General features: G+C 40.1%; 2 pseudogenes; both read left to right on the top strand.

Moving 5' to 3' along the window:
- The first annotated feature begins 871 nt into the window (after window positions 1-871).
- LOC115427051 (E3 ubiquitin-protein ligase TRIM39-like) lies at window positions 872-9,891 on the top strand (annotated as a pseudogene).
- A 686-nt stretch (window positions 9,892-10,577) lies between these two features.
- Window positions 10,578-23,091, top strand: LOC115427050 (E3 ubiquitin-protein ligase TRIM39-like; annotated as a pseudogene).
- The last annotated feature ends 676 nt before the right edge of the window (window positions 23,092-23,767 follow it).

Below are 23,767 nucleotides of genomic sequence, written 5' to 3'. Positions count from 1 at the left end.
ACAAATAGAGTCTGGTTTCGACCAACTCGATATGTAAAGTGTCATGAGATAACTTTTCTTATGATTTGGCGCTATATAAATAAAATTTAATTTGAATTTTTGATTTGAAATACACAAAACATTTAGGAACAGGCAGAATATTTGTACAATTCCACATACTTCTCTTAAGACATTTCAGGCTGTTCTTATTTGTTCAGGTTATTAAATTTTTGTCAAAGGCTAGTCTGTAAATGTAAACAGTTACTCTATTTTGAGTAAATTTGGCTCTATTTTGAACTAGAAGCACTCGGAGAGCGCAGACCTCCGCCAAGGCTGATCAGTGGCCCCCCCTGTGGGCCCCCCCACGCCAAGGAGGTTATGTTTTTGCCAGGGTTTGTTTGTCTGTCTGTCTGTTTGTCTGTCCGTTAGTGTGCAACATAACTCAAAAAGTTCTGGACAGATTTTGATGAAATTTTCAGGGTTTGTTGGAAATGGGCCCCCCTGTGGGCCCCCCCACCCCCGATCACCACCAAAATTTAATCATTTCTTCCTTATCCCATTTCGAACAAACCCTCAAAATTTCATCAAAATCTGTCCAGAACTTTTTGAGTTATGTTGCACACTAACGGACAGACAAACAGACAGACAAACAGACAAACAAACAGACAGACAGACAAACAGACAGACAAACAAACCCTGGCAAAAACATAACCTCCTTGGCGGAGGTAATAAACCTGGCACTATTTTCAGTAAATTTGGCTCTATAGTGCACACATGCTGCCCTTTGTGACTCTGAGCCCCGCCCCTCTATAATCCTGTGCACGGCCCTGGATCAGAGGTAGAACCACATTCCACAGAACGACCGTCATTTCCCAGAAATGAAAGTGAAAGTTCTTCACAGTGTGAGCAGAACTGCAGACGTGTCCGTGTAACCTTCGAACAAACCTTAAACCGACTTGATCAGATCTGGTTCTGGTCTCAGCAGTCTGGGACAAACAGAGGTGAGTCCACCTGAGCTGGTTTCAACCTGCAACACCACAATTCAACTGCAAACACACACATATACACTCACTCTAGTCATTTCACACCGACTCTCCTGAAATGGTTCCTATGACTGAACAACATGGACAAACCGACAGTATTTCCGTGGATTGTATGTCAGAGGTTCCCACAGTGGGGGCTGGTGTGGCCCCTGCGGTGCTTTGGGCTGAGTACAGGCAGTCCTGGTGCACCTGGACTCTGAGGGACGCATTCTGCTGTAGTGAATTTAAAAGTGCGTAGGAAATACTTTTACTGTTGAAGAGCCAAGGTTTCTTTAATACAACATGAACGACAGCTGACAAACCAGTAAGGCACCAGTTTGACTAATGGTGTCAACTTGGTAAAGTTACACCAAACCTACACACACACACACACACACACGTTGCATGCCGGAAATCGTCACCACGTCATCGTCATCACCTCATTCACCTGCAGTTGGCGTCAGTTGTTAAATACCTCCCATTTCCTCCTTCCACAGCTGACAGTGTAGGCCAGGGGTGCCCAATCCTGGTCCTCAAGATCTACTATCCTGCATGTTTTAGATGTTTCCCTCTTCCAGCACACCTGACAGTCGTTATCAGGCTTCTGCAGAGCTTGATGGTAGGCTTATCATTTGAATCAGGTGTGTTGGAAGAGGGATACATCTAAAACATGCAGGATAGTAGCTCTCGAGGACCAGGGTTGGGCACCCCTGGTGTAGGCAGTGTGGCAGCCACAGCTCACAGATGAGACGACACTACGGCAGTTCAACCCCACTACTACGACCACTGAACCGTTCATATCGCTTCCCAACTACACTCATGTCCGTCCGTTCTGCCGTTGGTTCATCACATTCATCCATTCATTCCACTGCAGCAGAAGACAGTCACCCTTTCATACCTGTACTCCAGTAGCAATAACCTGGACCGGATGACAAACTGACTGGACTGGACTGACTGACAGACTGAGTAAGTGACAAGACAGTGGAGGACAGAGTGTGAGGAACTGAAGGTTTTTTTCTTGTCTCTTCTCTTCTCTTCTCTTCTCTTCTCTTCTCTTCTCTTCTCTTCTCTTCTCTTCTCTCTTTTCTTTTTTTTTAAGCCCTAAAGTGGAACTGTGTGCTTCTTTTTTTTTTTATTATATTTTGTGGATGAACTGAAATGTTTTTTTTTTGTTTTTTTTTAAGAGACTGTGGAAAACCCGAAGTGGAATTTTTTTTAAAATGAACTGAACTGTTTTTTTTTTTTTTTTCTCTCTCTCTCTCTCCCAAAAGACTGATAACCTAAGGTGGAAATTTTGGTTTTGGATTATTGCTTGGTTGGTGGATTTTTTTGAGTTTGGACTTTGGGGGGCTTTGAATTTTTGCTTGGAATTTGAGAGTTTTGTGCATGGGCCATTCCACTGAATGGGTCCCATTTACTTGTTAAAACTGTTCCAAATTAAACTTCTTTTTTTTTTTTAATCTCTTTTCAACACTGAATCTAATAACACACATATTTAGCTATTCAAAATGTGTATTGCTCAATCTCACGCAACTTTTTTTCATTTTTTACAAGGTTTTTAAGTGGAAGATGAATGCATTTTTCTCAGTCCTGTTACCAAAACTCATGTGACATTTAAAAAGCACACTTAAAAGCTTGTCAACTAATTCCTATGTTTTCCTCTCAACAAAGTGTTTATTTTACAGAAATGGTTGGTTACATGTTCAAATAATTAATATTTGTGACTAAAAAATCATTATATATGCACGCAAGTCTGAAGTATTTTAATCATTATATTTCATGGTAAATTGTAGCATTAGAGAATGGGGACAGGTAACAAATGCTATTTTTTCAGTGTTCTAGGTAGTTTTTATTAATGTTTTCTAATATATATTTTAAATTTGCAATTAGATCAATGTGCAGGACACTTTGCTTAATAGTAAAATGTATTTTACAGTGGATTTTCATGCACATTTACACATATAATGTCCTGGGGACGGAAATGGCACCTATTCAATGTTTAATATATGATTTTGAATTTTAAATGGTTTCAATGTGTGATTTCTTTTTTTTGTCATTTAATGTGTAGAGTGTTTGTTTAATTAAGACTTACATCCTTTGTGGAGTTTGAGTGATAACAAATGGGCAAAAACTAAATAACCAAAAACAAAGACTCGAGCATATACAAAAGACTGAATTAAAACGACTGTTAACATTTTAAATGTCAGGAGAGAGACCTGGCTGGCACCCCTAAAAAATCAATATAATAAAATAATATAAAATAAATAAATTAAAGCTTCGAACTCAAACTGTCACAACATAAATAAAAGAACAAATAAATATAAAAAGACCAATAACCATCGTAATAGAGACTTATTAACATAAATAAACATTAACATAAACCCCCCTTGAACCCCTGCACATAGAACAGAACACAATGAGTAGAATGTCAAGTACCCACAATGCAATGCGGCAAATATGCCACAGAATCAAGTCTTCTGTTGGTAAGGTTCCTCTACACCACATCATACATTTGATCCAAAACAATCATTTCTGTTGCATTAGACTTATTATACATATGTATACTGCCAGTTCTACTAAACTGCCAAGGGTGTGACTTAAACGTCTGTCCTTCAGTTCTGCTGAGCATCTCTATAACACAAGGCAGATTTACTCTACCTAAAGTGAAAACTAATAAAATGAAAAGTACTGTGATGTATAGAGCCATGGTGCTATGGAATGCACTGCCAGGACGAATCATTGAAGAAAATAACAAATACAAATTTAAAGAATTACTGAAAGAGTATTTCTTTGTGAAACAGTGCTGGGTGTCTGCTAATGTTTAGCTGACTGACATTACACTGATATAAAACTGTGAAATACATCTGATCATTTACAAAGTATGATCAAAACGACTTTTTGGGAGCTACTGTTAACTGAACTAGGTCCTGTACAACATGTCTGTTGTTTTTGTTTTGTAATTGTGATGAATGGTTTTTAGTTGTTGTTTGTGTTGTTTTCTGTGGTTTTGTGTGGGGGGTGTTTTTGGTGGTTTGTGTATTGCAGTGTAAAGACAATAATGATGTGCGTGAACTCCAGGAAGAACAGTGATGGCTTCAGCCAAAGCTAATGGAGGTCCAAAGAAAGGAAATTAGATCTGTATATTATATAATAGTCCAACTATTTTCAATAAGAAGCCGGGTACGCTCCATGCTGCAGGACAACTTTTAACTACGTTTTTTTTTTTTTTTTTACCCCTTCAGAATTCTGCACATGTTCCAAACCATCAGACATGCACAACCACAGTCTTTTCTATGTGAACATCTGGTAGTCCAACCTGTCGTACAGAATTTGCCCTGTTTATTTGTTCTGAGTAGGACAGTAGGAACAGGTAGGACAGAAACCTGGACCTGGACTAATGTCATGGATTTTTAATACTGCTGTAGAGTCATGTGACTGACCAGTCACACTGATCTGAAGACCAGAAAGGACTTTTAGGAGTCTCCTTATTATAAGTGATCACATTTTGATAAACACTGATAACAGGGCCGGACTGAGACTCATTTTCAGCCCTGGAGTTTCATACCTCAGACCGGCCCACTTCAGATCACGAGCCAATTATTATTAAAATCATGCAATTCTAACCTTACATGTTAGGTCTACACACTGTTCTGCAAAGCCTTGTAATTCAGTGTATTTTCTAAAATATTTCCAATTCAGCGCAAGTAAAGGTTGCTTCACAATGTGGATTTATTTCAACAGTGAGTGCACATCCACATCTCCAACATTATTATTCCTCACAACACAACAATAACAGAATCTATATTTTTGTTCTTATAAGTGCTAACATTTTTCAAACCTTTAAAATGTTTGAAATGAAATGAAAGAATATATAAAAATATTAAATAAAAAAAAATAAATTAAGCTTGCTGCACTTTCTAATAACTATTATTTTTGTATCCTCTGCAACAAAAGATTTCCATCACAACTTACTTGCGGTTTGTTCCATCGTTGCTATTGAAAACTTTTGGTACAGTGATATTAGGGGTTTGATGAGGATGATAAGAAAAAACTGTGTGTATATCCTGTGACTGAGGGCGAGCAAAGTAATCAAAGCTCCCAGCAGACTCCTGTTCATGTGTGTCATTAGTGGTTCAGGTTGTGCTGCTGAGCTGCTCCTCTGTCATCAGTAGACTCTGCTCTCCCTTTCACACTTCCTCCAGTTTCTCTAGACTCACCTGCACCTGGATCACAATAAAAAAATAAGATCTACAGACATTTGGACTTACTGAACCAATTCAGATGTTTACATTGGTTAAATATGCAGGTTTATTTAATATTACTTTATGCTATTGCCTTTCAGTTGTGGGCTTTGTGTATTTACTGTCTCACTTTTAATAATAAAGAATAAAACAGGTCAGGACTATGGTTTGGGTCTAGACAGTGGTTTTAGTGGAACTACTGCTTGTTCACAGTCTGTTCCAACAGCTCACCTTTTCCTTCCATCCTGACAGGAACAATCCCCTCATCACTACTGGCTCCTGGCTCTGCTTCTGACACTAAAGCACAGTTTAAATGCTCTGAATTCTCAGCACAAACCTTCTGTTTCCAAAGCCTTGGTGTCAGTTTCATTCATGTAGTGCTGAATCATCTCAGATACCTTTCATACTGAACAGGCCTACACCATACTCTTCATTGGAGCCTATTTCTTCTAATCCTCTTCCCTCTCTGAGCAGTCCTACCTGCCCACTCTGGACTTGTGGGCTCATGGCTGCTGTCTGCTGCTGGATCTGCTTTCTGACTCTGAGGAGCTACAAGACAAAGTTTCCCACTTCTGTGGCGTCACATCATACTATTATTTAAATGACATAACGTTCTGTTCCACGTCACAATGCCACACAACTCACTGACTCCATAATTAACTAGCTTTAAAGGTGGTTTACCCGGTTCATCATCCTCATTAGTTGTTTCCAACCGGAGGTGGTTTTTGTGAAAAAGTTGCTGATTTTGTCACATTTGGCTGCGTTTGCTTCCAGAGCTTTCCTCTTTTTCATTCTTCCTTCTCCACACCATCCTTGCTCTTTCTGTTCTCCATGTTTCAAACAGTAAACACAGCTGACCACCCACAGCCTACAGAGCACAGATGGTCTATGCTCCACAGATACAGGACAGAGCTACTAACCCTATGCAAGGACATGTTACGTCAGGTCACGGTGTGTCTGCAAAAAAGAGGAAGAAAATAAACAGTTTGCTAGTAGAGGGGGTGGGGCCCAGGAACAGCGGCTGCAGATTACGTGATCAACCCAGTGCTATGACTGAACACTGGCCCCCAAAAAATAAATAAATAAATAAAATATTTAATACATATTTAAAGTGAACACCAGCCTTCGCAGCCTAAATATTATACCGGCCCACCGGGAATTGTCCTGGTCCTCCCGATTAGCCAGTCCAGGCCTGGTTGATAATATAATTAAAGGAGTCGTATGTAGGATTGTGGACAAAACTGGTACTGCAATCACACTCAAAAATACTGTAGTGCGGTAGCCCCTCCCCCCAGACTAAGGGTTGCCAGATCCAGCATGAACGTCTACTACAAGGAGCTACCATGGCAAGGGATGAGTCCTCCACTGGTATTTACACTGGGCCCAGTCTCTGCACCTGGGCCCAGGCCGTGGTCTCACCACCCGGTAAGAGCCACTGAGAGCCAGGGGAGACCACAGTAGAGCCGGCGTCGGTCTGCAAACTCTTCTCCTCTTTCAGTCGTCTCCATGTTTCTAAATCTTCTCCTCCAGATCCGTATTTTCTTTCTCTCTTTGTCTCTTTGACATATTTGGAATAATCCCTTTAGTCCTTTTAGGTTTCTTCAGGTCAGACATTTGTGCTCCTAAATGTTCAGCTGCAGCTCAGTGGAACTGCCAACCTGGATGAACAAAGGGACTGACTCTGTGATTGGCAGACAGGTGATGGGCGGAGCCTCAGACCAAAACACACAATGACATCATAAACATTACTTGTGGGCTGACACTGAGCTTTAAATGTGAATATTCTGTCTGGACTCCTACTGTCACTGAGATCAGGACTGAAATGAACAGGATTCTTTAATGTCTGCTGACAGTCAGGACCATTTTAGAATTACAGTGGTCCCTCGTTTATCGCGGGGGTTATGTTCTAAAAATAACACGCAACAGGTGAAACCTGCGAAGTAGTCGGCTTTATTTTTTACAATTCTTCTGTATGTTTTAAGGCTGTAAAAGCCCTCACCACACACTTTAGACACTTTTCTCAGACAGGCATTAACATTTTCTCACATTTCTCTCTTGTTTAAACACTCTCAAAGTTCAAACCTTCGTAGATTTTCAAAAATAAGAACAGTATTAGAGAATGAAACCAAAGATCAAAACCTGTTTTCAGGCCCAAACATTTGTTTGACAAATAAAAACTGAAGATTCATTTATTCCATAATGGCGCCCTACAGCCATGTAACTTCCACCTTCCTTCAGCGTGTCCAGAAGTCCAACTTTTTGTGTGGTGGTTATCATCTTCCTCTGCCTTGTGGGTGCGACCGCAGGTGCCTTTGTCGGTGCAGAACATTTCGTCGACATTGTGGGTTTTGTCGGAGAGAAAACTGTCAAGCATACAGCACTGCAGAGTCACACTGCTAGTGACTGAACATTTATGTAAATTTGGCAGAAGAACGCATTCTGTACTGTACAGGAGACACGGCACAGAGGAGACTGATTGACAATGGTCTACAGTCCCTTAGCCAATCAGGACGCAGAACACAATGCATGTGCATACGCTGTAAAAAAAAAAAAGCATGCAAAATTGCACTAAAAAAAATCTGCGAAATAGCGAGGCCATGAAAAGTGAACTGACAACTGTGAGGGACAACTGTACTGAGAACAGAATTCTAACATACTGCACCTTTAAAACTATTTCAGTGGTCTGTATGTTCTTTTGGTCCATAGATATGGCTGCTGCTTGTGTCCGATTTGAAGATCAGTTCCAGTGTTCCATCTGTCTGGATGTCTTCACTGATCCAGTCAGCACACCATGTGGACACAACTTCTGCAAATCCTGCATCTCTGAACACTGGGATAATAATGACAACTACCAGTGTCCCTTGTGTAAAAAAGCTTTTCACCCAAGACCTGAGTTGTACGTCAACACTTTCATCAAAGAGCTGGTGGCTCAGTTCAGACATGAAGTTCAACAGGAACCAAACATCTACAGCTCAGACCAACAAGCTGCCAAAGCAGGAGAAGTTCCCTGTGACGTCTGCTCTGAACCCAAACTGAAGGCCCTGAAGTCCTGCCTGGTGTGTCTGACCTCCTACTGTCAGACTCATCTGGAACCTCATCTGACACGTTCAGGACTGAAAAGACATCAGCTGATCCACCCTGTGGAGAACCTGGAAGACAGGATGTGTAGGAAACATGAGAAACCTCTGGAGCTGTTCTGTAAAACCGACCACACATGTATCTGTAACCACTGCACCTACTCAGACCACAAAAGTCATGATGTTACTCTTCTGAAAGATCAACGTGAAGAACAGAAACCAAAGCTGAAGAAGACAGAGGCTGAAATTCAGCAGATGATCCAGGAGAGACGACTGAAGATCCAGGAGATCCAACAGTCAGTGGAGCTCAGTAAGAACGCTGCAGACAGACAGCAGAAGGTGTTGAGGTCTTCACTGCTCTGATGGAGTCTATTCAGAGAGGTCTGGACCAGCTCTTAGAGAAGATCCAAGAAAAGCAGAGGAGCACCGAGGAACAGGCTGAAGATTTCATCAAAGAGCTGGAACAGGAAATCTGTGAGCTGGAGATGAGAAGCACTGAGATGGAGCAGCTCTCAGGCTCTGAAGACCACCTCCACTTTGTCCAGAGGTTCACATGTGTCAAAGCTGCTCCATCCATGAAGACCTGGACAAAGGTCAGCGTCCGTCCATCATATGAGGGGACTGTGGTGAGAGCTGTGTCTGAGCTGGAGAAGAAACTCACAGAAGACATGAGGAAGATGTTTGAAGCTGAACTGAAGAGACTTCAGCAGTATGAGGTGGATCTGACTCTGGATCCAGATACTGCCCATTCTAACCTCATCCTGTCTGATGATGGAAAACAGGTTCACGATGGTGGTGTAAAGAAGAACCTTCCATACAAACCACAGAGATTCACTGTTTGGCCTTCCATCTTAGCGAAGGAGAGTTTCTCTTCAGGCAGGTTTTACTTTGAGGTTCAGGTCAAAGGAAAGACTTACTGGGATTTAGGAGTGGTCAGAGAGTCCATCAACAGGAAAGGAGGGAGCCTACCGAGACCTCCGGACGGATTCTGGACCATCACGTTGATAAATGGAAATCAGTACTATGGTTGTGCTGATTCTTATGTCCTTCTGTCTGTGAAGTCTGGTCCTGAGAAGGTGGGGGTGTTTGTGGATTATGAGGAGGGTCTGGTCTCCTTTTATGACGTAGGTTCTTCAGTTCTCATCTACTCCTTCACTGGCTGCTGCTTCAGTGATAAACTCCGCCCATACTTCTGTCCATGGTCTAATTATGGAGGTGAAAACTCTGCTCCTCTGATCATCACTCCTGTCAGACACTGAGGAACAAACTCATCAAATGTACAGATTTTCTCTGATTTACTGGAGTCACTAAACTTAGTGATAGTGTAAACTGTTTGAATGTGTATTCATCTGTGTCCAAATGCAGTTAAATACTAACATTTGTGATGATAATAATCCTGGTTTGACAGATTCTGATTCACTGTGATTTAATCCAATGATAAAGATGGGTTTTAATGTTAACTTTAATCAAAAATGTTGGGATTATGAATTATGAATGACAGTAAAGATTATGTTCATCAACTGTAACAAATTCAGTCATGTACTGTTCAGACTGTCTTCATAATAAATGAGAAAAAATAATTAAATATTAAATGTTTGGAGAGTTGTTTACTATTGTTCATAGAAGATATTCAGTCATATTATCATTCCTTACATTAGTACCATTACTTCATGGTACCTAACAAAGCAGGTACACTCACTGTTCATGCTCAGGTTATTCCCATTTTATTGTGACAAGATTTGTAAATGTAAATAATTCTATGATTCAATTTGACTTTTTTTCACATTAGACCAAAGAGAAAAATTGGAGTTGTCATTATTTAGTGGATCTACAAATAGAGTCTGGTTTCGACCAACTCGATATCTAAAGTGTCATGAGATAACTTTTCTTATGATTTGGCGCTATATAAATAAAATTTAATTTGAATTTTTGATTTGAAATACACAAAACATTTAGGAACAGACAGAATATTTGTACAATTCCACATACTTCTCTCAAGACATTTCAGGCTGTTCTTATTTGTTCAGGTTATTAAATTTTTTGTCAAAGGCTAGTCTGTAGATGTAAACATTTACTCTGTTTTGAATAAACTTGACTCTATTTTCAGTAAATTTGGCTCTATAGTGCACACATGCTGCCCTTTGTGACTCTGAGCCCTGCCCCTCTATAATCCTGTGCACGGCCCTGGATCAGAGGTGGAGCCACATTCCACAGAACGACCGTCATTTCCCAGAAATGAAAGTGAAAGTTCTTCACAGTGTGAGCAGAACTGCAGACGTGTCTGTAAGCGTGGAACAAACCTTAAACCGACTTGATCAGATCTGGTTCTGGTCTCAGCAGTCTGGGACAAACAGAGGTGAGTCCACCTGAGCTGGTTTCAACCTGCAACACCACAGTTCAACTGCAAACACACACATATACACTCACTCTAGTCATTTCACACCGACTCTCCTGAAATGGTTCCTATGACTGAACAACATGGACAAGCCGACAGTATTTCCGTGGATTGTATGTCAGAGGTTCCCACAGTGGGGGCTGGTGTGACCCCTGCGGTGCTTTGGGCTGAGTACAGGCAGTCCTGGTGCACCTGGACTCTGAGGGACGCATACTGCTGTAGTGAATTTAAAAGTGCGTAGGAAATACTTTTACTGTTGAAGAGCCAAGGTTTCTTTAATACGACATGAACGACAGCTGACAAACCAGTAAGGCACCAGTTTGACTAATGGTGTCAACTTGGTAAAGTTGGGAGCTGTGGTCACTGGCCTCACAGGGACATGGACTGTGCTTTCCCGGCTCTAACTGAGATGTATTAGCCTGTGTTCACACACACACACACACACACACACACACACCCGTTGCATGCCGGAAATCGTCACCACGTCATCGTCGTCACCTCATTCGCCTGCAGTTGGCGTCAGTTGTTAAGCTCCTCCCATTTCCTCCTTCCACAGCTGACAGTGTAGGCAGTGTGGCAGCCACAGCTCACAGATGAGACGACACTACGGCAGTTCAACCCCACTACTACGACCACTGAACCGTTCATATCGCTTCCCAACTACATTCATGTCCGTCCGTTCTGCCGTTGGTTCATCACATTCATCCATTCATTCCACTGCAGCAGAAGACAGTCACCCTTTCATACCTGTACTCCAGCAGCAATAACCTGGACCGGATTACAAACTGACTGGACTGGACTGACTGACAGACTGAGTAAGTGACAAGACAGTGGAGGACAGAGTGTGAGGAACTGAAGGTTTTTTTCTTGTCTCTCTCTCTCTCTCTTTTTTTTTTTAAGCCCTAAAGTGGAACTGTGTGCTTCTTCTTTTTTTTTTATTATATTTTGTGGATGAACTGAATTTTTTTTTTTTTTAAAGAGACTGTGGAAAACCTGAAGTGGAATTTTTTTTTAAATGACCTGAAATGTTGTTTTTTTTTTTTTGGGGGGGGGGGGGGGGGGGGGGGGTTCTCTCTCTCAAAACACTGATAACCTATGGTGGAAATTTTGGTTTTGGATTATTGCTTGGTTGGTGGATTTTTTTGAGTTTGGACTTTGGGGGGGTTTGAATTTTTGCTTGGAATTTGTGAGTTTTGTGCATGGGCCATTCCACTGAATGGGTCCCATTTACTTGTTAAAACTGTTCCAAATTAAACTTCTTTTTTTTTTTAATCTCTTTTCAACACTGAATCTAATAACACACATATTTAACTATTCAAATGTGTACTGCTCAATCTCAGACAACTTTTTTTCATTTTTTACAAGGTTTTTAAGTGGAAGATGAATGCATTTTTCTCAGTCCTGTTACCAAAACTCATGTGACATTTAAAAAGCACACTTAAAAGCTTGTCAACTAATTCCTATGTTTTCCTCTCAACAAAGTGTTTATTTTACAGAACTGGTTGGTTACATGTTCAAATAATTAATATTTGTGACTAAAAAATCATTATATATGCACGCAAGTCTGAAGTATTTTAATCATTATATTTCATGGTAAATTGTAGCATTAGAGAATGGGGACAGGTAACAAATGCTATTTTTTCAGTGTTCTAGGTAGTTTTTATTAAAGTTTTCAAATATATATTTTAAATTTGGAATTAGATCAATGTGCAGGACACTATGCTTAATAGTAAAATGTATTTTACAGTGGATTTTCATGCACATTTACACATATAATGTCCTGGGGACGGAAATGGCACCTATTCAATGTTTAATATATGATTTTGATTTTTAAATGGTTTCAATGTGTGATTTCTTTTTTTGTCATTTAATGTGTAGAGTGTTTGTTTAATTAAGACTTACATCCTTTGTGGAGTTTGAGTGATAACAAATGGGCAAAAACTAAATAACCAAAAACAAAGACTCGAGCATATACAAAAGACTGAATTAAAACAACTGTTAACATTTTAAATGTCAGGAGAGAGACCTGGCTGGCACCCCTAAAAAATCAATATAATAAAATAATATAAAATAAATAAATTAAAGCTTCGAACTCAAACTGTCACAACATAAATAAAAGAACAAATAAACATAAAAAGACCAATAAACATCGTAATAGAGACTTATTAACATAAATAAACATTAACATAAACCCCCCTTGAACCCCTGCACATAGAACAGAACACAATGAGTAGAATGTCAAGTACCCACAATGCAATGCGGCAAATATGCCACAGAATCAAATATTCTGTTGGTAAGGTTCCTCTACACCACATCATACATTTGATCCAAAAAAATCATTTCTGTTGCATTAGACGACTTATACATACAGGGTGGGGAAGCAAAATGTACACTGAACATTTAGTTGTTTTTTCTCAGCAGACACTACGTCAGTTGTTTTGAAACCAAACATATACTGATGTCATAATCATACCTAACACTATTATCCATACCTTTTCACAAACTTTTGCCCATATGAGTAATCAGGAAAGCAAACGTCAAAGAGTGTGTGATTTGCTGAATGCACTCGTCACACCAAAGGAGATTTCAAAAATAGTTGGAGTGTCCATAAAGACTGTTTATAATGGAAAGAAGAGAATGACTATGAGCAAAACTATTACCAGAAAGTCTGGAAGATACTATTAAAGAAGAATGGGAGAAGTTGTCACCCCAATATTTGAGGAACACTTGCGCAAGTTTCAGGAAGCGTGTGAAGGCAGTTATTGAGAAAGAAGGAGGACACATAGAATAAAAACATTTTCTATTATGGACATTTTCTTGTGGCAAATAAATTCTCATGACTTTCAATAAACTAACTGGTCATACACTGTCTTTCAATCCCTGCCTCAAAATATTGTACATTTTGCTTCCCCACTCTGCATGTATACTGCCAGTTCTACTAAACTGCCAAGGGTGTGACTTAAACGTCTGTCCTTCAGTTCTGCTGAACATCTCTATAACACAAGGCAGATTTACTCTACCTAAAGTGAAAACTAATAAAATGAAAAGCACTGTGATGTATAGAGCCATGGTGCTATGGAATGCACTGCCGGGACAAATCATTGAAGAAAACAACAAATACAAATTTAAAGAATTACTGAAAGAGTATTTATTTGCAAAACAGTGCTGGGTGTCTGCTAATGTTTAGTTGATTGACATTACACTGATATAAAACTGTGAAATACATCTGAGCCAGGGCCAGACTAACACTTCATTGTACCCTGGGCAACAATATTCAAGGGCCCCATCATCACAACCCCAGGATCCCTATAATCTGGCAAAATACAGAATAAGTTCCAGGAATATATGTAAATATACCCCATACTTCAATATCTAACTATCATCAAATGCATTTTGATGTACAAATGTGTAAATGCTGGTAGAACTACAAGTGCACCACTATAGCCTCTTGTCAAGGCCACTCACTTGCATATGATGATATGAAAACAAAACACATTAGCATCAGTATAATCTAAAATTGATCCACTACATTAGAAAGAGAGGGAAGTGTCCTCCATTTTCACAAAAAATAAATAACAAACCATTTCCAAAGTATCCAGTATTTATTTAAGAACACTGTTTGCCGACACAAATGTATTGAATCGTCAGAAAAAGCCCACAGACAAAACACAAACATAATCTGATAGAATCAGATATGAATTTTCAACAGAAATCCACTTGTCACCTCAAAATTCAACAAGAGAGTTAAAGTAAGTGCAATGTAAACATCTTGAAATCTGCTTTCTCTCAACAATAAACATATCTCAACATTTTCATGGAGCCACCACAAGGAAAAAATAAATATAATGCAGTATAATCTACGGTGGCCCAGAGGTGCAACAGGCCAAAAAATTATCCACTAGACGAAAAAAATTACCTACTACAAGATTAAAAAGAGAACAGCCTAAAAAAATTATCCACGAGATGAAAAAAATTATCTACTACAAGAAAAAAAAGAGAACAGCCTAAAAAAATTATCCACTAGATGAAAAACATTATCTACTACAAGAAAAAAAAGAGAACAGCCTAAAAAAATTATCCACTAGATGAAAAAAATTATCCACTACAAGAAAAAAAAAAAGAGAGAACAGCCCAAAAAATTATCCACTATAAGGAAAAAAAAGGGGAGAACAGCCTAAAAAAATTATCCACTAGACAAAAAAAATATCTACTGCAAGAAAAAAAGAGAACAGCCCAAAAAAATTATCCACTATAAGAAAAAAAAGAGAACAGCCTAAAAAAATTATCCACTAGATGAAAAAAAAATCCCCTATAAGAAAGAAAAGAGATCAGCCAAAAAAATTATCCACTAAAAGAAAAAAAAAAAAGAGAACAGGCAAAAAAAAATTATCTACTAGCCCAAAAAAATTATTCACTAAAAGAAAAAAAAAGAACAGGTGAAAAAAATTATCTATGAGAAAAAAAAAAGAGAGCAGCCCAAAAAAATATCCACTATAAGAAAAAAAAAAACATCATCCACCTTTTCAATTACGGGGGCGCTGTTTACCCGAAAGGTGTCTTGCTTTAAAATTAAGGCCACCACAAAAAATAAAAGGATAGGCTGAAAAATTTTAAGGCTTTCGGCTAATGTGGCTAATGCTAAGGAAGTACCCCACCGGAAGTGGAGGTTGTGCGCTAAAAAATAAAGTTATTTTAAAATATAGATATTTCCATTAATATAGTTTGCAAAGCAGTTAAATGATTAAATATGGTTCCAGTGTCTGCTCCAGGTTAGGCATGTGCGTTAAATGGTTAAGGTTAGGGTTAGGGTATGGTTGGGGTTAGTTTTCAGTGGTAAATGGCCCTTGTGTGCACTGTGTGAAGGTTCGTTGCTAAGCTAATGCTAACGCGAAAAGTTGACGGCAACTTTGTGAACTACCAGTGCGAGTAAACAATTGTGTGATTACGGTGTTGAATTGTTCAACTGCCTGACATTCAGTATCATTTTTGATGAATATTCGCTACAAGAAGTTCTAAAATTATTTTATTTTGAGAGGAGGAGAAGAGGAGCTTCCTGTGGAGCTCCACTATCATGGCATCGCCCATTTGTTGAGAGACAGCAAGTGCATATTGCGGCACCGACACCTGGTGCCGTGGCACCTCGGCTGGTGCCGCGACGTACCGCGGTACCACGGCTCGGTGCCAACCACTTGCTGTGGCACCGCGGTGCCGCAGCTCGGTGCCAGGTACCCCAGCACGGCACCGCGTACCATGGCTCGGTACCACAGCTCAGCTCGTTGCCAGGTGCCGAGGCACTGCGGTACCACGGCACACATCTGTATCTCCACAAAATGTCCTTGATCTAGTGTTAGTGAAGACACTCCGTTTGAGCTGAGGAGGAGAGGTCTACCTGCAAAACATATGGGCGATGCCATGATAGTGGAGCTCCACAGGAAGCTCCTCTTCTCCTCCTCTCAAAATAAAATAACACAAAGTTGCCGTCAACTTTTCGCGTTAGCATTAGCTTAGCAATGAACCTTCACACAGTGCACACAAGGGCCATTTACCACTGAAAACTAACCCCAACCATACCCTAACCCTAACCTTAACCATTTAACGCCCATGCCTAACCTTGAGCAGACACTGGAACCATATTTAATCATTTAACTGCTTTGCAAACTATATTAATGGAAATATCTATATTTTAAAATAACTTTATTTTTTAGCGCACAACCTCCACTTCCGGTGGGGTACTTCCTTAGCATTAGCCACATTAGCCGAAAGCCTTAAAATTTTTCAGCCTATCCTTTTATTTTTTGTGGTGGTCTTAATTTTAAAGCAAGACACCTTTCGGGTAAACAGCGCCCCCGTAATTGAAAAGGTGGATGATGTTTTTTTTTTTCTTATAGTGGATATTTTTTTGGGCTGCTCTCTTTTTTTTTCTCATAGTAGATAATTTTTTTCACCTGTTCTTTTTTTTCTTATAGTGAATAATTTTTTGGGCTAGTAGATAATTTTTTTTGCCTGTTCTCTTTTTTTTCTTTTAGTGGATAATTTTTTTGGCTGGTCTCTTTTTTTGTCTTATAGGGGATTTTTTTTTTCATCTAGTGGATAATTTTTTTTAGGCTGTTCTCTTTTTTTTTCTTACAGTGGATAATTTTTTTTGGGCTGTTCTCTTTTTTTTTCTTGTAGTAGATAATTTTTTTCATCTAGTGGATAATTTTTTTAGGCTGTTCTCTTTTTTTCTTGTAGTAGATAATTTTTTTCATCTAGTGGATAATTTTTTTAGGCTGCTCTCTTTTTTTTCTTATAGTGGATATTTTTTTGGGCTGCTCTCTCTTTTTTCTCATAGCAGACAATTTTTTTCACCTGTTCTTTTTTTTCTTATAGTGAATAATTTTTTGGGCTAGTAGATAATTTTTTTTGCCTGTTCTCTTTTTTTTTTCTTTTAGTGGATAATTCTTTTGGCTGGTCTCTTTTTTTTCTTATAGGGGATTTTTTTTTCATCTAGTGGATAATTTTTTTTAGGCTGCTCTCTTTTTTTCTTACAGTGGATAATTTTTTTTAGGCTGCTCTCTTTTTTTTCTTGTAGTAGATAATTTTTTTCATCTAGTGGATAATTTTTTTAGGCTGCTCTCTTTTTTTTTTCTTATAGTGGATAATTTTTTTGGGCTGTTCTCTTTTTTTTCTTGTAGGAGATAATTTTTTTCATCTAGTGGATAAATTTTTTAGGCTGCTCTCTTTTTTTTTCTTATAGTGGATATTTGTTTGGGCTGCTCTCTTTTTTTTCTCATAGCAGATAATTTTTTTCACCTGTTCTTTTTTTTTCTTATAGTGAATAATTTTTTGGGCTAGTAGATAATTTGTTTTTGCCTGTTCTCTTTTTTTTTCTTTTAGTGGATAATTCTTTTGGCTGGTCTCTTTTTTTTCTTATAGGGGATTTTTTTTTCATCTAGTGGATAATTTTTTTTAGGCTGCTCTCTTTTTTTTCTTGTAGTAGATAATTTTTTTCATCTAGTGGATAATTTTTTTAGGCTGCTCTCTTTTTTTTTCTTATAGTGGATAATTTTTTTGGGCTGTTCTCTTTTTTTTTCTTCTAGTAGATAATTTTTTTCATCTAGTAGATAATTTTTTTAGGCTGCTCTCTTTTTTTTTTCTTATAGTGGATAATTTTTTTGGGCTGTTCTCTTTTTTTCTTGTAGTAGATAATTTTTTTCATCGAGTGGATAATTTTTATAGGCTGTTCTCTTTTTTTTTCTTGTAGTAGATAATTTTTTTCGTCTAGTGGATAATTTTTTGGCCTGTTGCACCTCTGGGCCACCGTAATAATCTGCTAAAATAAACATTTTGGTCCCAGTTTAACTTTTAAACAGAAAACACATCACAATTCAAGGCATGTCAAGGCAAGGGTTAAACATTTTAATACTAAATACTACATATACTAAATACTATAAAGATCTGGAAAACCGACAATTTCAGTAAAGAAATTATCTATTTTAGGTATGTTCTTTAAATTTTCAGCTTTTATAATGTCCCTCTCCTTTTTTAATTTTCTTTTTGCGCTCCAACTTAGCTGCTTCTCCATGTTTGCAATGTTTTGATTCGCGTACGTCGCGTTTGTCGCGCAGTTCTTGACGTCTCACATCCCGCTCAGTGCACGCACATTGATTTGCGTCACCGCTGATTCGCTTTTTGGACTGACCAATGAGGAGGGGTCTCAGCTCACGGTCACAGACAGCAGGAGCAGGGTTTCTGTGCAGTGCAATGGCTTTGGGCAGCGGACAGTTTCATTTATAAGCTGAAGATAACCAGATATTTTCGTTATGCCCGAGCTACCCAGGGCCCTTCAGAGATCACGGGCCCCTGGGCAATTGCCCAGTTGCCCATATGATTAATCCGGGCTTGATCTGAGCATTTACAAAGTATGATCAAAACGACTTTTTGGGAGCTACTGTTAATTGAACTAGGTCCTGTACAACATGTCTGTTGTTTTTGTTTTGTAATTGTGATGAATGGTTTTTAGTTGTTGTTTGTGTTGTTTTCTGTGGTTTTGTGTGGGGGGTGTTTTTGGTGGTTTGTGTATTGCAGTGTAAAGACAATAGTGATGTGTGTGAACTCCAGGAAGAATAGGGATGGCCTCAGCTAAAGCTAATGGAGGTCCAAAGAAAGGAAATTAGATCTGTATATTATATAATAGTCCAACTATTTTCAATAAGAAGCCGGGTACGCTCCATGCTGCTGGACAATTTTTACCTACGTTTTTTTTTTTTTTTTTTTAACCCCTTCAGAATCCTGCACATGTTCCAAACCATCAGACATGCACAACCACAGTCTTTTCTATGCGAACATCTGGTAGTCCAACCTGTCGTACAGAATTTGCCCTGTTTATTTGTTCTGAGTAGGACAGTAGGAACAGGTAGGACAGAAACCTGGACCTGGACTAACGTCATGGAATTTTAATACTGCTGTAGAGTCATGTGACTGACCAGTCACACTGATCTGAAGACCAGAAAGGACTTTTAGGAGTCTCCTCATTATAAGTGATCACATTTTGATAAACACTGATAATATAATTAAAGGAGTCGTATGTAGGATTGTGGACAAAACTGGTACTGCAATCACATTCAAAAATACTGTAGTGTGGTAGCCCCTCCCCCCAGACTAGGGGTTGCCTGATCCAGCATGAACATCTACTACAAGGAGCTACCATGGCAAGGGATGAGTCCTCCACTGGTATTTACACTGGGCCCAGTCTCTGCACCTGGGCCCAGGCCGTGGTCTCACCACCCGGTAAGAGCCACTGAGAGCCAGGGGAGACCACAGTAGAGCCGGTGTCGGTCTGCAAACTCTTCTCCTCTTTCAGTCGTCTCCATGTTTCTAAATCTTCTCCTCCAGATCCTTATTTTCTTTCTCTCTTTGTCTCTTTGACATATTTGGAATAATCCCTTTAGTCCTTTTCAGTTTCTTCAGGTCAGACATTTGTGCTCATAAATGTTCAGCTGCAGCTCAGTGGAACTGCCAACCTGGATGAACAAAGGGACTGACTCTGTGATTGGCAGACAGGTGATGGGCGGAGCCTCAGACCAAAACACACAATGACATCATAAACATTACTTGTGGGCTGACACTGAGCTTTAAATGTGAATATTCTGTCTGGACTCCTACTGTCACTGAGATCAGGACTGAAATGAACAGGATTCTTTAATGTCTGCTGACAGTCAGGACCATTTTAGAATTACAGTGGTCCCTCGTTTATCGCGGGGGTTATGTTCTAAAAATAACACGCAACAGGTGAAATCTGCGAAGTAGTCGGCTTTATTTTTTACAATTCTTCTGTATGTTTTAAGGCTGTAAAAGCCCTCACCACACACTTTAGACACTTTTCTCAGACAGGCATTAACATTTTCTCACATTTCTCTCTTGTTTAAACACTCTCAAAGTTCAAACCTTCGTAGATTTTCAAAAATAAGAACAGTATTAGAGAATGAAATCAAAGATCAAAACCTGTTTTCAGGCCCAAACATTTGTTTGACAAATAAAAACTGAAGATTCATTTATTCCATAATGGCGCCCTACAGCCATGTAACTTCCACCTTCCTTCAGCGTGTCCAGAAGTCCAACTTTTTGTGTGGTGGTTATCATCTTCCTCTGCCTTGTGGGTGCGACCGCAGGTGCCTTTGTCGGTGCAGAACATTTCGTCGACATTGTGGGTTTTGTCGGAGAGAAAACTGTCAAGCATACAGGACTGCAGAGTCACACTGCTAGTGACTGAACATTTATGTAAATTTGGCAGAAGAACGCATTCTGTACTGTACAGGAGACACGGCACAGAGGAGACTGATTGACAATGGTCTACAGTCCCTTAGCCAATCAGGACGCAGAACACAATGCATGTGCATACGCTGTAAAAAAAAAAAAGCATGCAAAATTGCACTAAAAAAAATCTGCGAAATAGCGAGGCCATGAAAAGTGAACTGACAACTGTGAGGGACAACTGTACTGAGAACAGAATTCTAACATACTGCACCTTTAAAACTATTTCAGTGGTCTGTATGTTCTTTTGGTCCATAGATATGGCTGCTGCTTGTGTCCGATTTGAAGATCAGTTCCAGTGTTCCATCTGTCTGGATGTCTTCACTGATCCAGTCAGCACACCATGTGGACACAACTTCTGCAAATCCTGCATCTCTGAACACTGGGATAATAATGACAACTACCAGTGTCCCTTGTGTAAAAAAGCTTTTCACCCAAGACCTGAGTTGTACGTCAACACTTTCATCAAAGAGCTGGTGGCTCAGTTCAGACATGAAGTTCAACAGGAACCAAACATCTACAGCTCAGACCAACAAGCTGCCAAAGCAGGAGAAGTTCCCTGTGACGTCTGCTCTGAACCCAAACTGAAGGCCCTGAAGTCCTGCCTGGTGTGTCTGACCTCCTACTGTCAGACTCATCTGGAACCTCATCTGACACGTTCAGGACTGAAAAAACATCAGCTGATCCACCCTGTGGAGAACCTGGAAGACAGGATGTGTAGGAAACATGAGAAACCTCTGGAGCTGTTCTGTAAAGCCGACCACACATGTATCTGTGTGTTCTGTTCTGTTGACGACCACAAGAACCATGAGTTTGTTCATCTGAAAGATCAACGTGAAGAACAGAAGGCAGATCTGAAGAAGATGATCCAGGAGAGACGACTGAAGATCCAGGAGATCCAACAGTCAGTGGAGCTCAGTAAGAACGCTGCAGACACAGAGACAGCAGAAGGTGTTGAGGTCTTCACTGCTCTGATGGAGTCTGTTCAGAGAGGTCTGGACCAGTTCAAAGAGGAGATCCAAGAAAAGCAGAGGAGCACCGAGAAACAGGCTGAAGACTTCACCAAAGAGCTGGAACAGGAAATCTGTGAGCTGGAGAAGAGAAGCACTGAGATGGAGCAGCTCTCAGGCTCTGAAGACCACCTCCACTTTGTCCAGAGGTTCACATGTGTCAAAGCTGCTCCATCCATGAAGACCTGGACCGAGGTCAGCGTCCGTCCATCATATGAGGGGACTGTGGTGAGAGCTGTGTCTGAGCTGGAGAAGAAACTCACAGAGGACAGGAAGAAGGTGTTTGAAGCTGAACTGAAGAGAGTCCAACAGTATGAGGTGGATCTGACTCTGGATCCAGATATAGCAGGTCCTAGACTCATCCTGTCTGATGATGGAAAACAGGTTCATGATGATGAAAGGAAGAACCTTCCATACAAACGACAGAGATTCTCTGTTTGTCCTTCCATCTTAGCGAAGCAGAGTTTCTCTTCAGGCAGGTTTTACTTCGAGGTTCAGGTCAAAGGAAAGACTGACTGGACTTTAGGAGTGGCCAGAGAGTCCAGCAACATGAAAGGAAGGATCTTCTATAGTCCTCAAACGGATTCTGGACCATCTGTTTGAAATATGGAAATCAGTACAATGCTTGGTTGGATTCTTATGTCGGTCTGTCTGTGCAGTCTGATCTTGAGAAGGTGGGGGTGTTTGTGGATTATGAGGGGGGTCTGGTCTCCTTTTATGACGTAGATTCTTCAGTTCTCATCTACTCCTTCACTGGCTGCTGCTTCAGTGATAAAGTCCGCCCATACTTCTGTCCAGGTCTGAATGATGAAGGTAAAAACTCTGCTCCTCTGATTATCACTCCTGTCAGACCGAGTTGGAAATTCTTCAAACGTACAAATTTTTTCTGATTTACTGGAGTCACTAAACTTAGTGATAATGTAAACAGTTTTAATGTGTATTAATCTTTATCCATATGCAGTTAAATACTAACATTTGTGATGATAAGAATCCTGGTTTGACAGATTCTGATTCACTGTGATTTAATCCAATGATAATGATGGGTTTTAATGTTAACTTTAATCAGAAATGTTGGGATTATGAATGTGTTTCCATGATGTGATTGATGATAGAATTGTTCAAGAGAATTCAATATTCAATAATAACAGTGACAGTAAAGATTATGTTCATCAACTGTAACAAATTCAGTCATGTACTGTTCAGACTGTCTTCATAATAAATGAGAAAAAAAAATCATTACATATAAAATGCTTGGAGAGCTCTTTACTATTTGTTCATAGAAGGTATTCAGTCATATTATCATTCCTTACATTAGTACCATTACTTCATCATTCCTTACATTAGTACCATTTCTCCTGGAGGTGGGAGTTGAAGACTGTGCTGACATCAGGCTCTGCCAGACAGGAAAGCAGTTCCCCACCAACACTGTTTACAGTGGAAGTGGAGAGCCGCTGACCCCGACTGTGGCTGTTGTCGGACGGTGGAAGGAATACTTGGAGGATCTCCTCAATCCCACTGTCACGTCTTCCATGGAGGAAGCAGAGGCTGAGGTCTCAGAGGTGGACTCGTTCATTACCCAAGCTGAAGTCACCGAGGTGGTTGGACAGCTCCTCGGTGGCAGAGCACCGGGGGTGGATGAGATTCACCCTGAGTACCTTAAGTCTCTGGATGTGCAGGACTGTCGTGGTTTTCACGTCTCTGTAACATGGCGTGGCAGTCGGGGACAGTACCTCTGGATTGGTAGACTGGGGTGGTGGTCCCCCTTTTTAAGAAGGGAGACCGGAGGATGTGCTCCAACCACAGGGGGATCACACTCCTCAGCCTCCCGGGGAAAGTCTATTCCAGGTACTGGAGAGGAGGATCCGACCGATAGTCGAACCTCAAATCCAGGAGGAACAATGTGGTTTTCGTCCTGGTCGTGGAACACTGGACCAGCTCTATACTCTCCATTGCATGCTTGAGGGTTCATGGGGGTTTGCCCAACCGGTCCACATGTGTTTTGTGGATTTGGAGAAGGCATTGGATCATGTTCCTCGTGGTATCCTGTGTGGGGTGCTTCAGGAGTATGGGGTCTGGGGCCCTTTGCTAAGGGCAGTTCGGTCCTTGTATGACAGAAGCAGGAGTCTGGTTCTCATTGCTGGCAGTAAGTCAGACCTGTTCCAGGTGCACGTTGGACTCCGGCAGGGCTGCCCTTTGGCACCGGTTCTGTTCATTATTTTTATGGACAGAATTTCTAGGTGCAGCCAGGGGC

Source organism: Sphaeramia orbicularis, chromosome 10 (genome assembly GCF_902148855.1).
Source record: "Sphaeramia orbicularis chromosome 10, fSphaOr1.1, whole genome shotgun sequence".
Classification (NCBI taxonomy): domain Eukaryota; kingdom Metazoa; phylum Chordata; class Actinopteri; order Kurtiformes; family Apogonidae; genus Sphaeramia; species Sphaeramia orbicularis.
The sequence above is the reverse complement of the archived record's forward strand: the minus strand, read 5'-3'. Positions and strand labels throughout refer to the sequence as shown.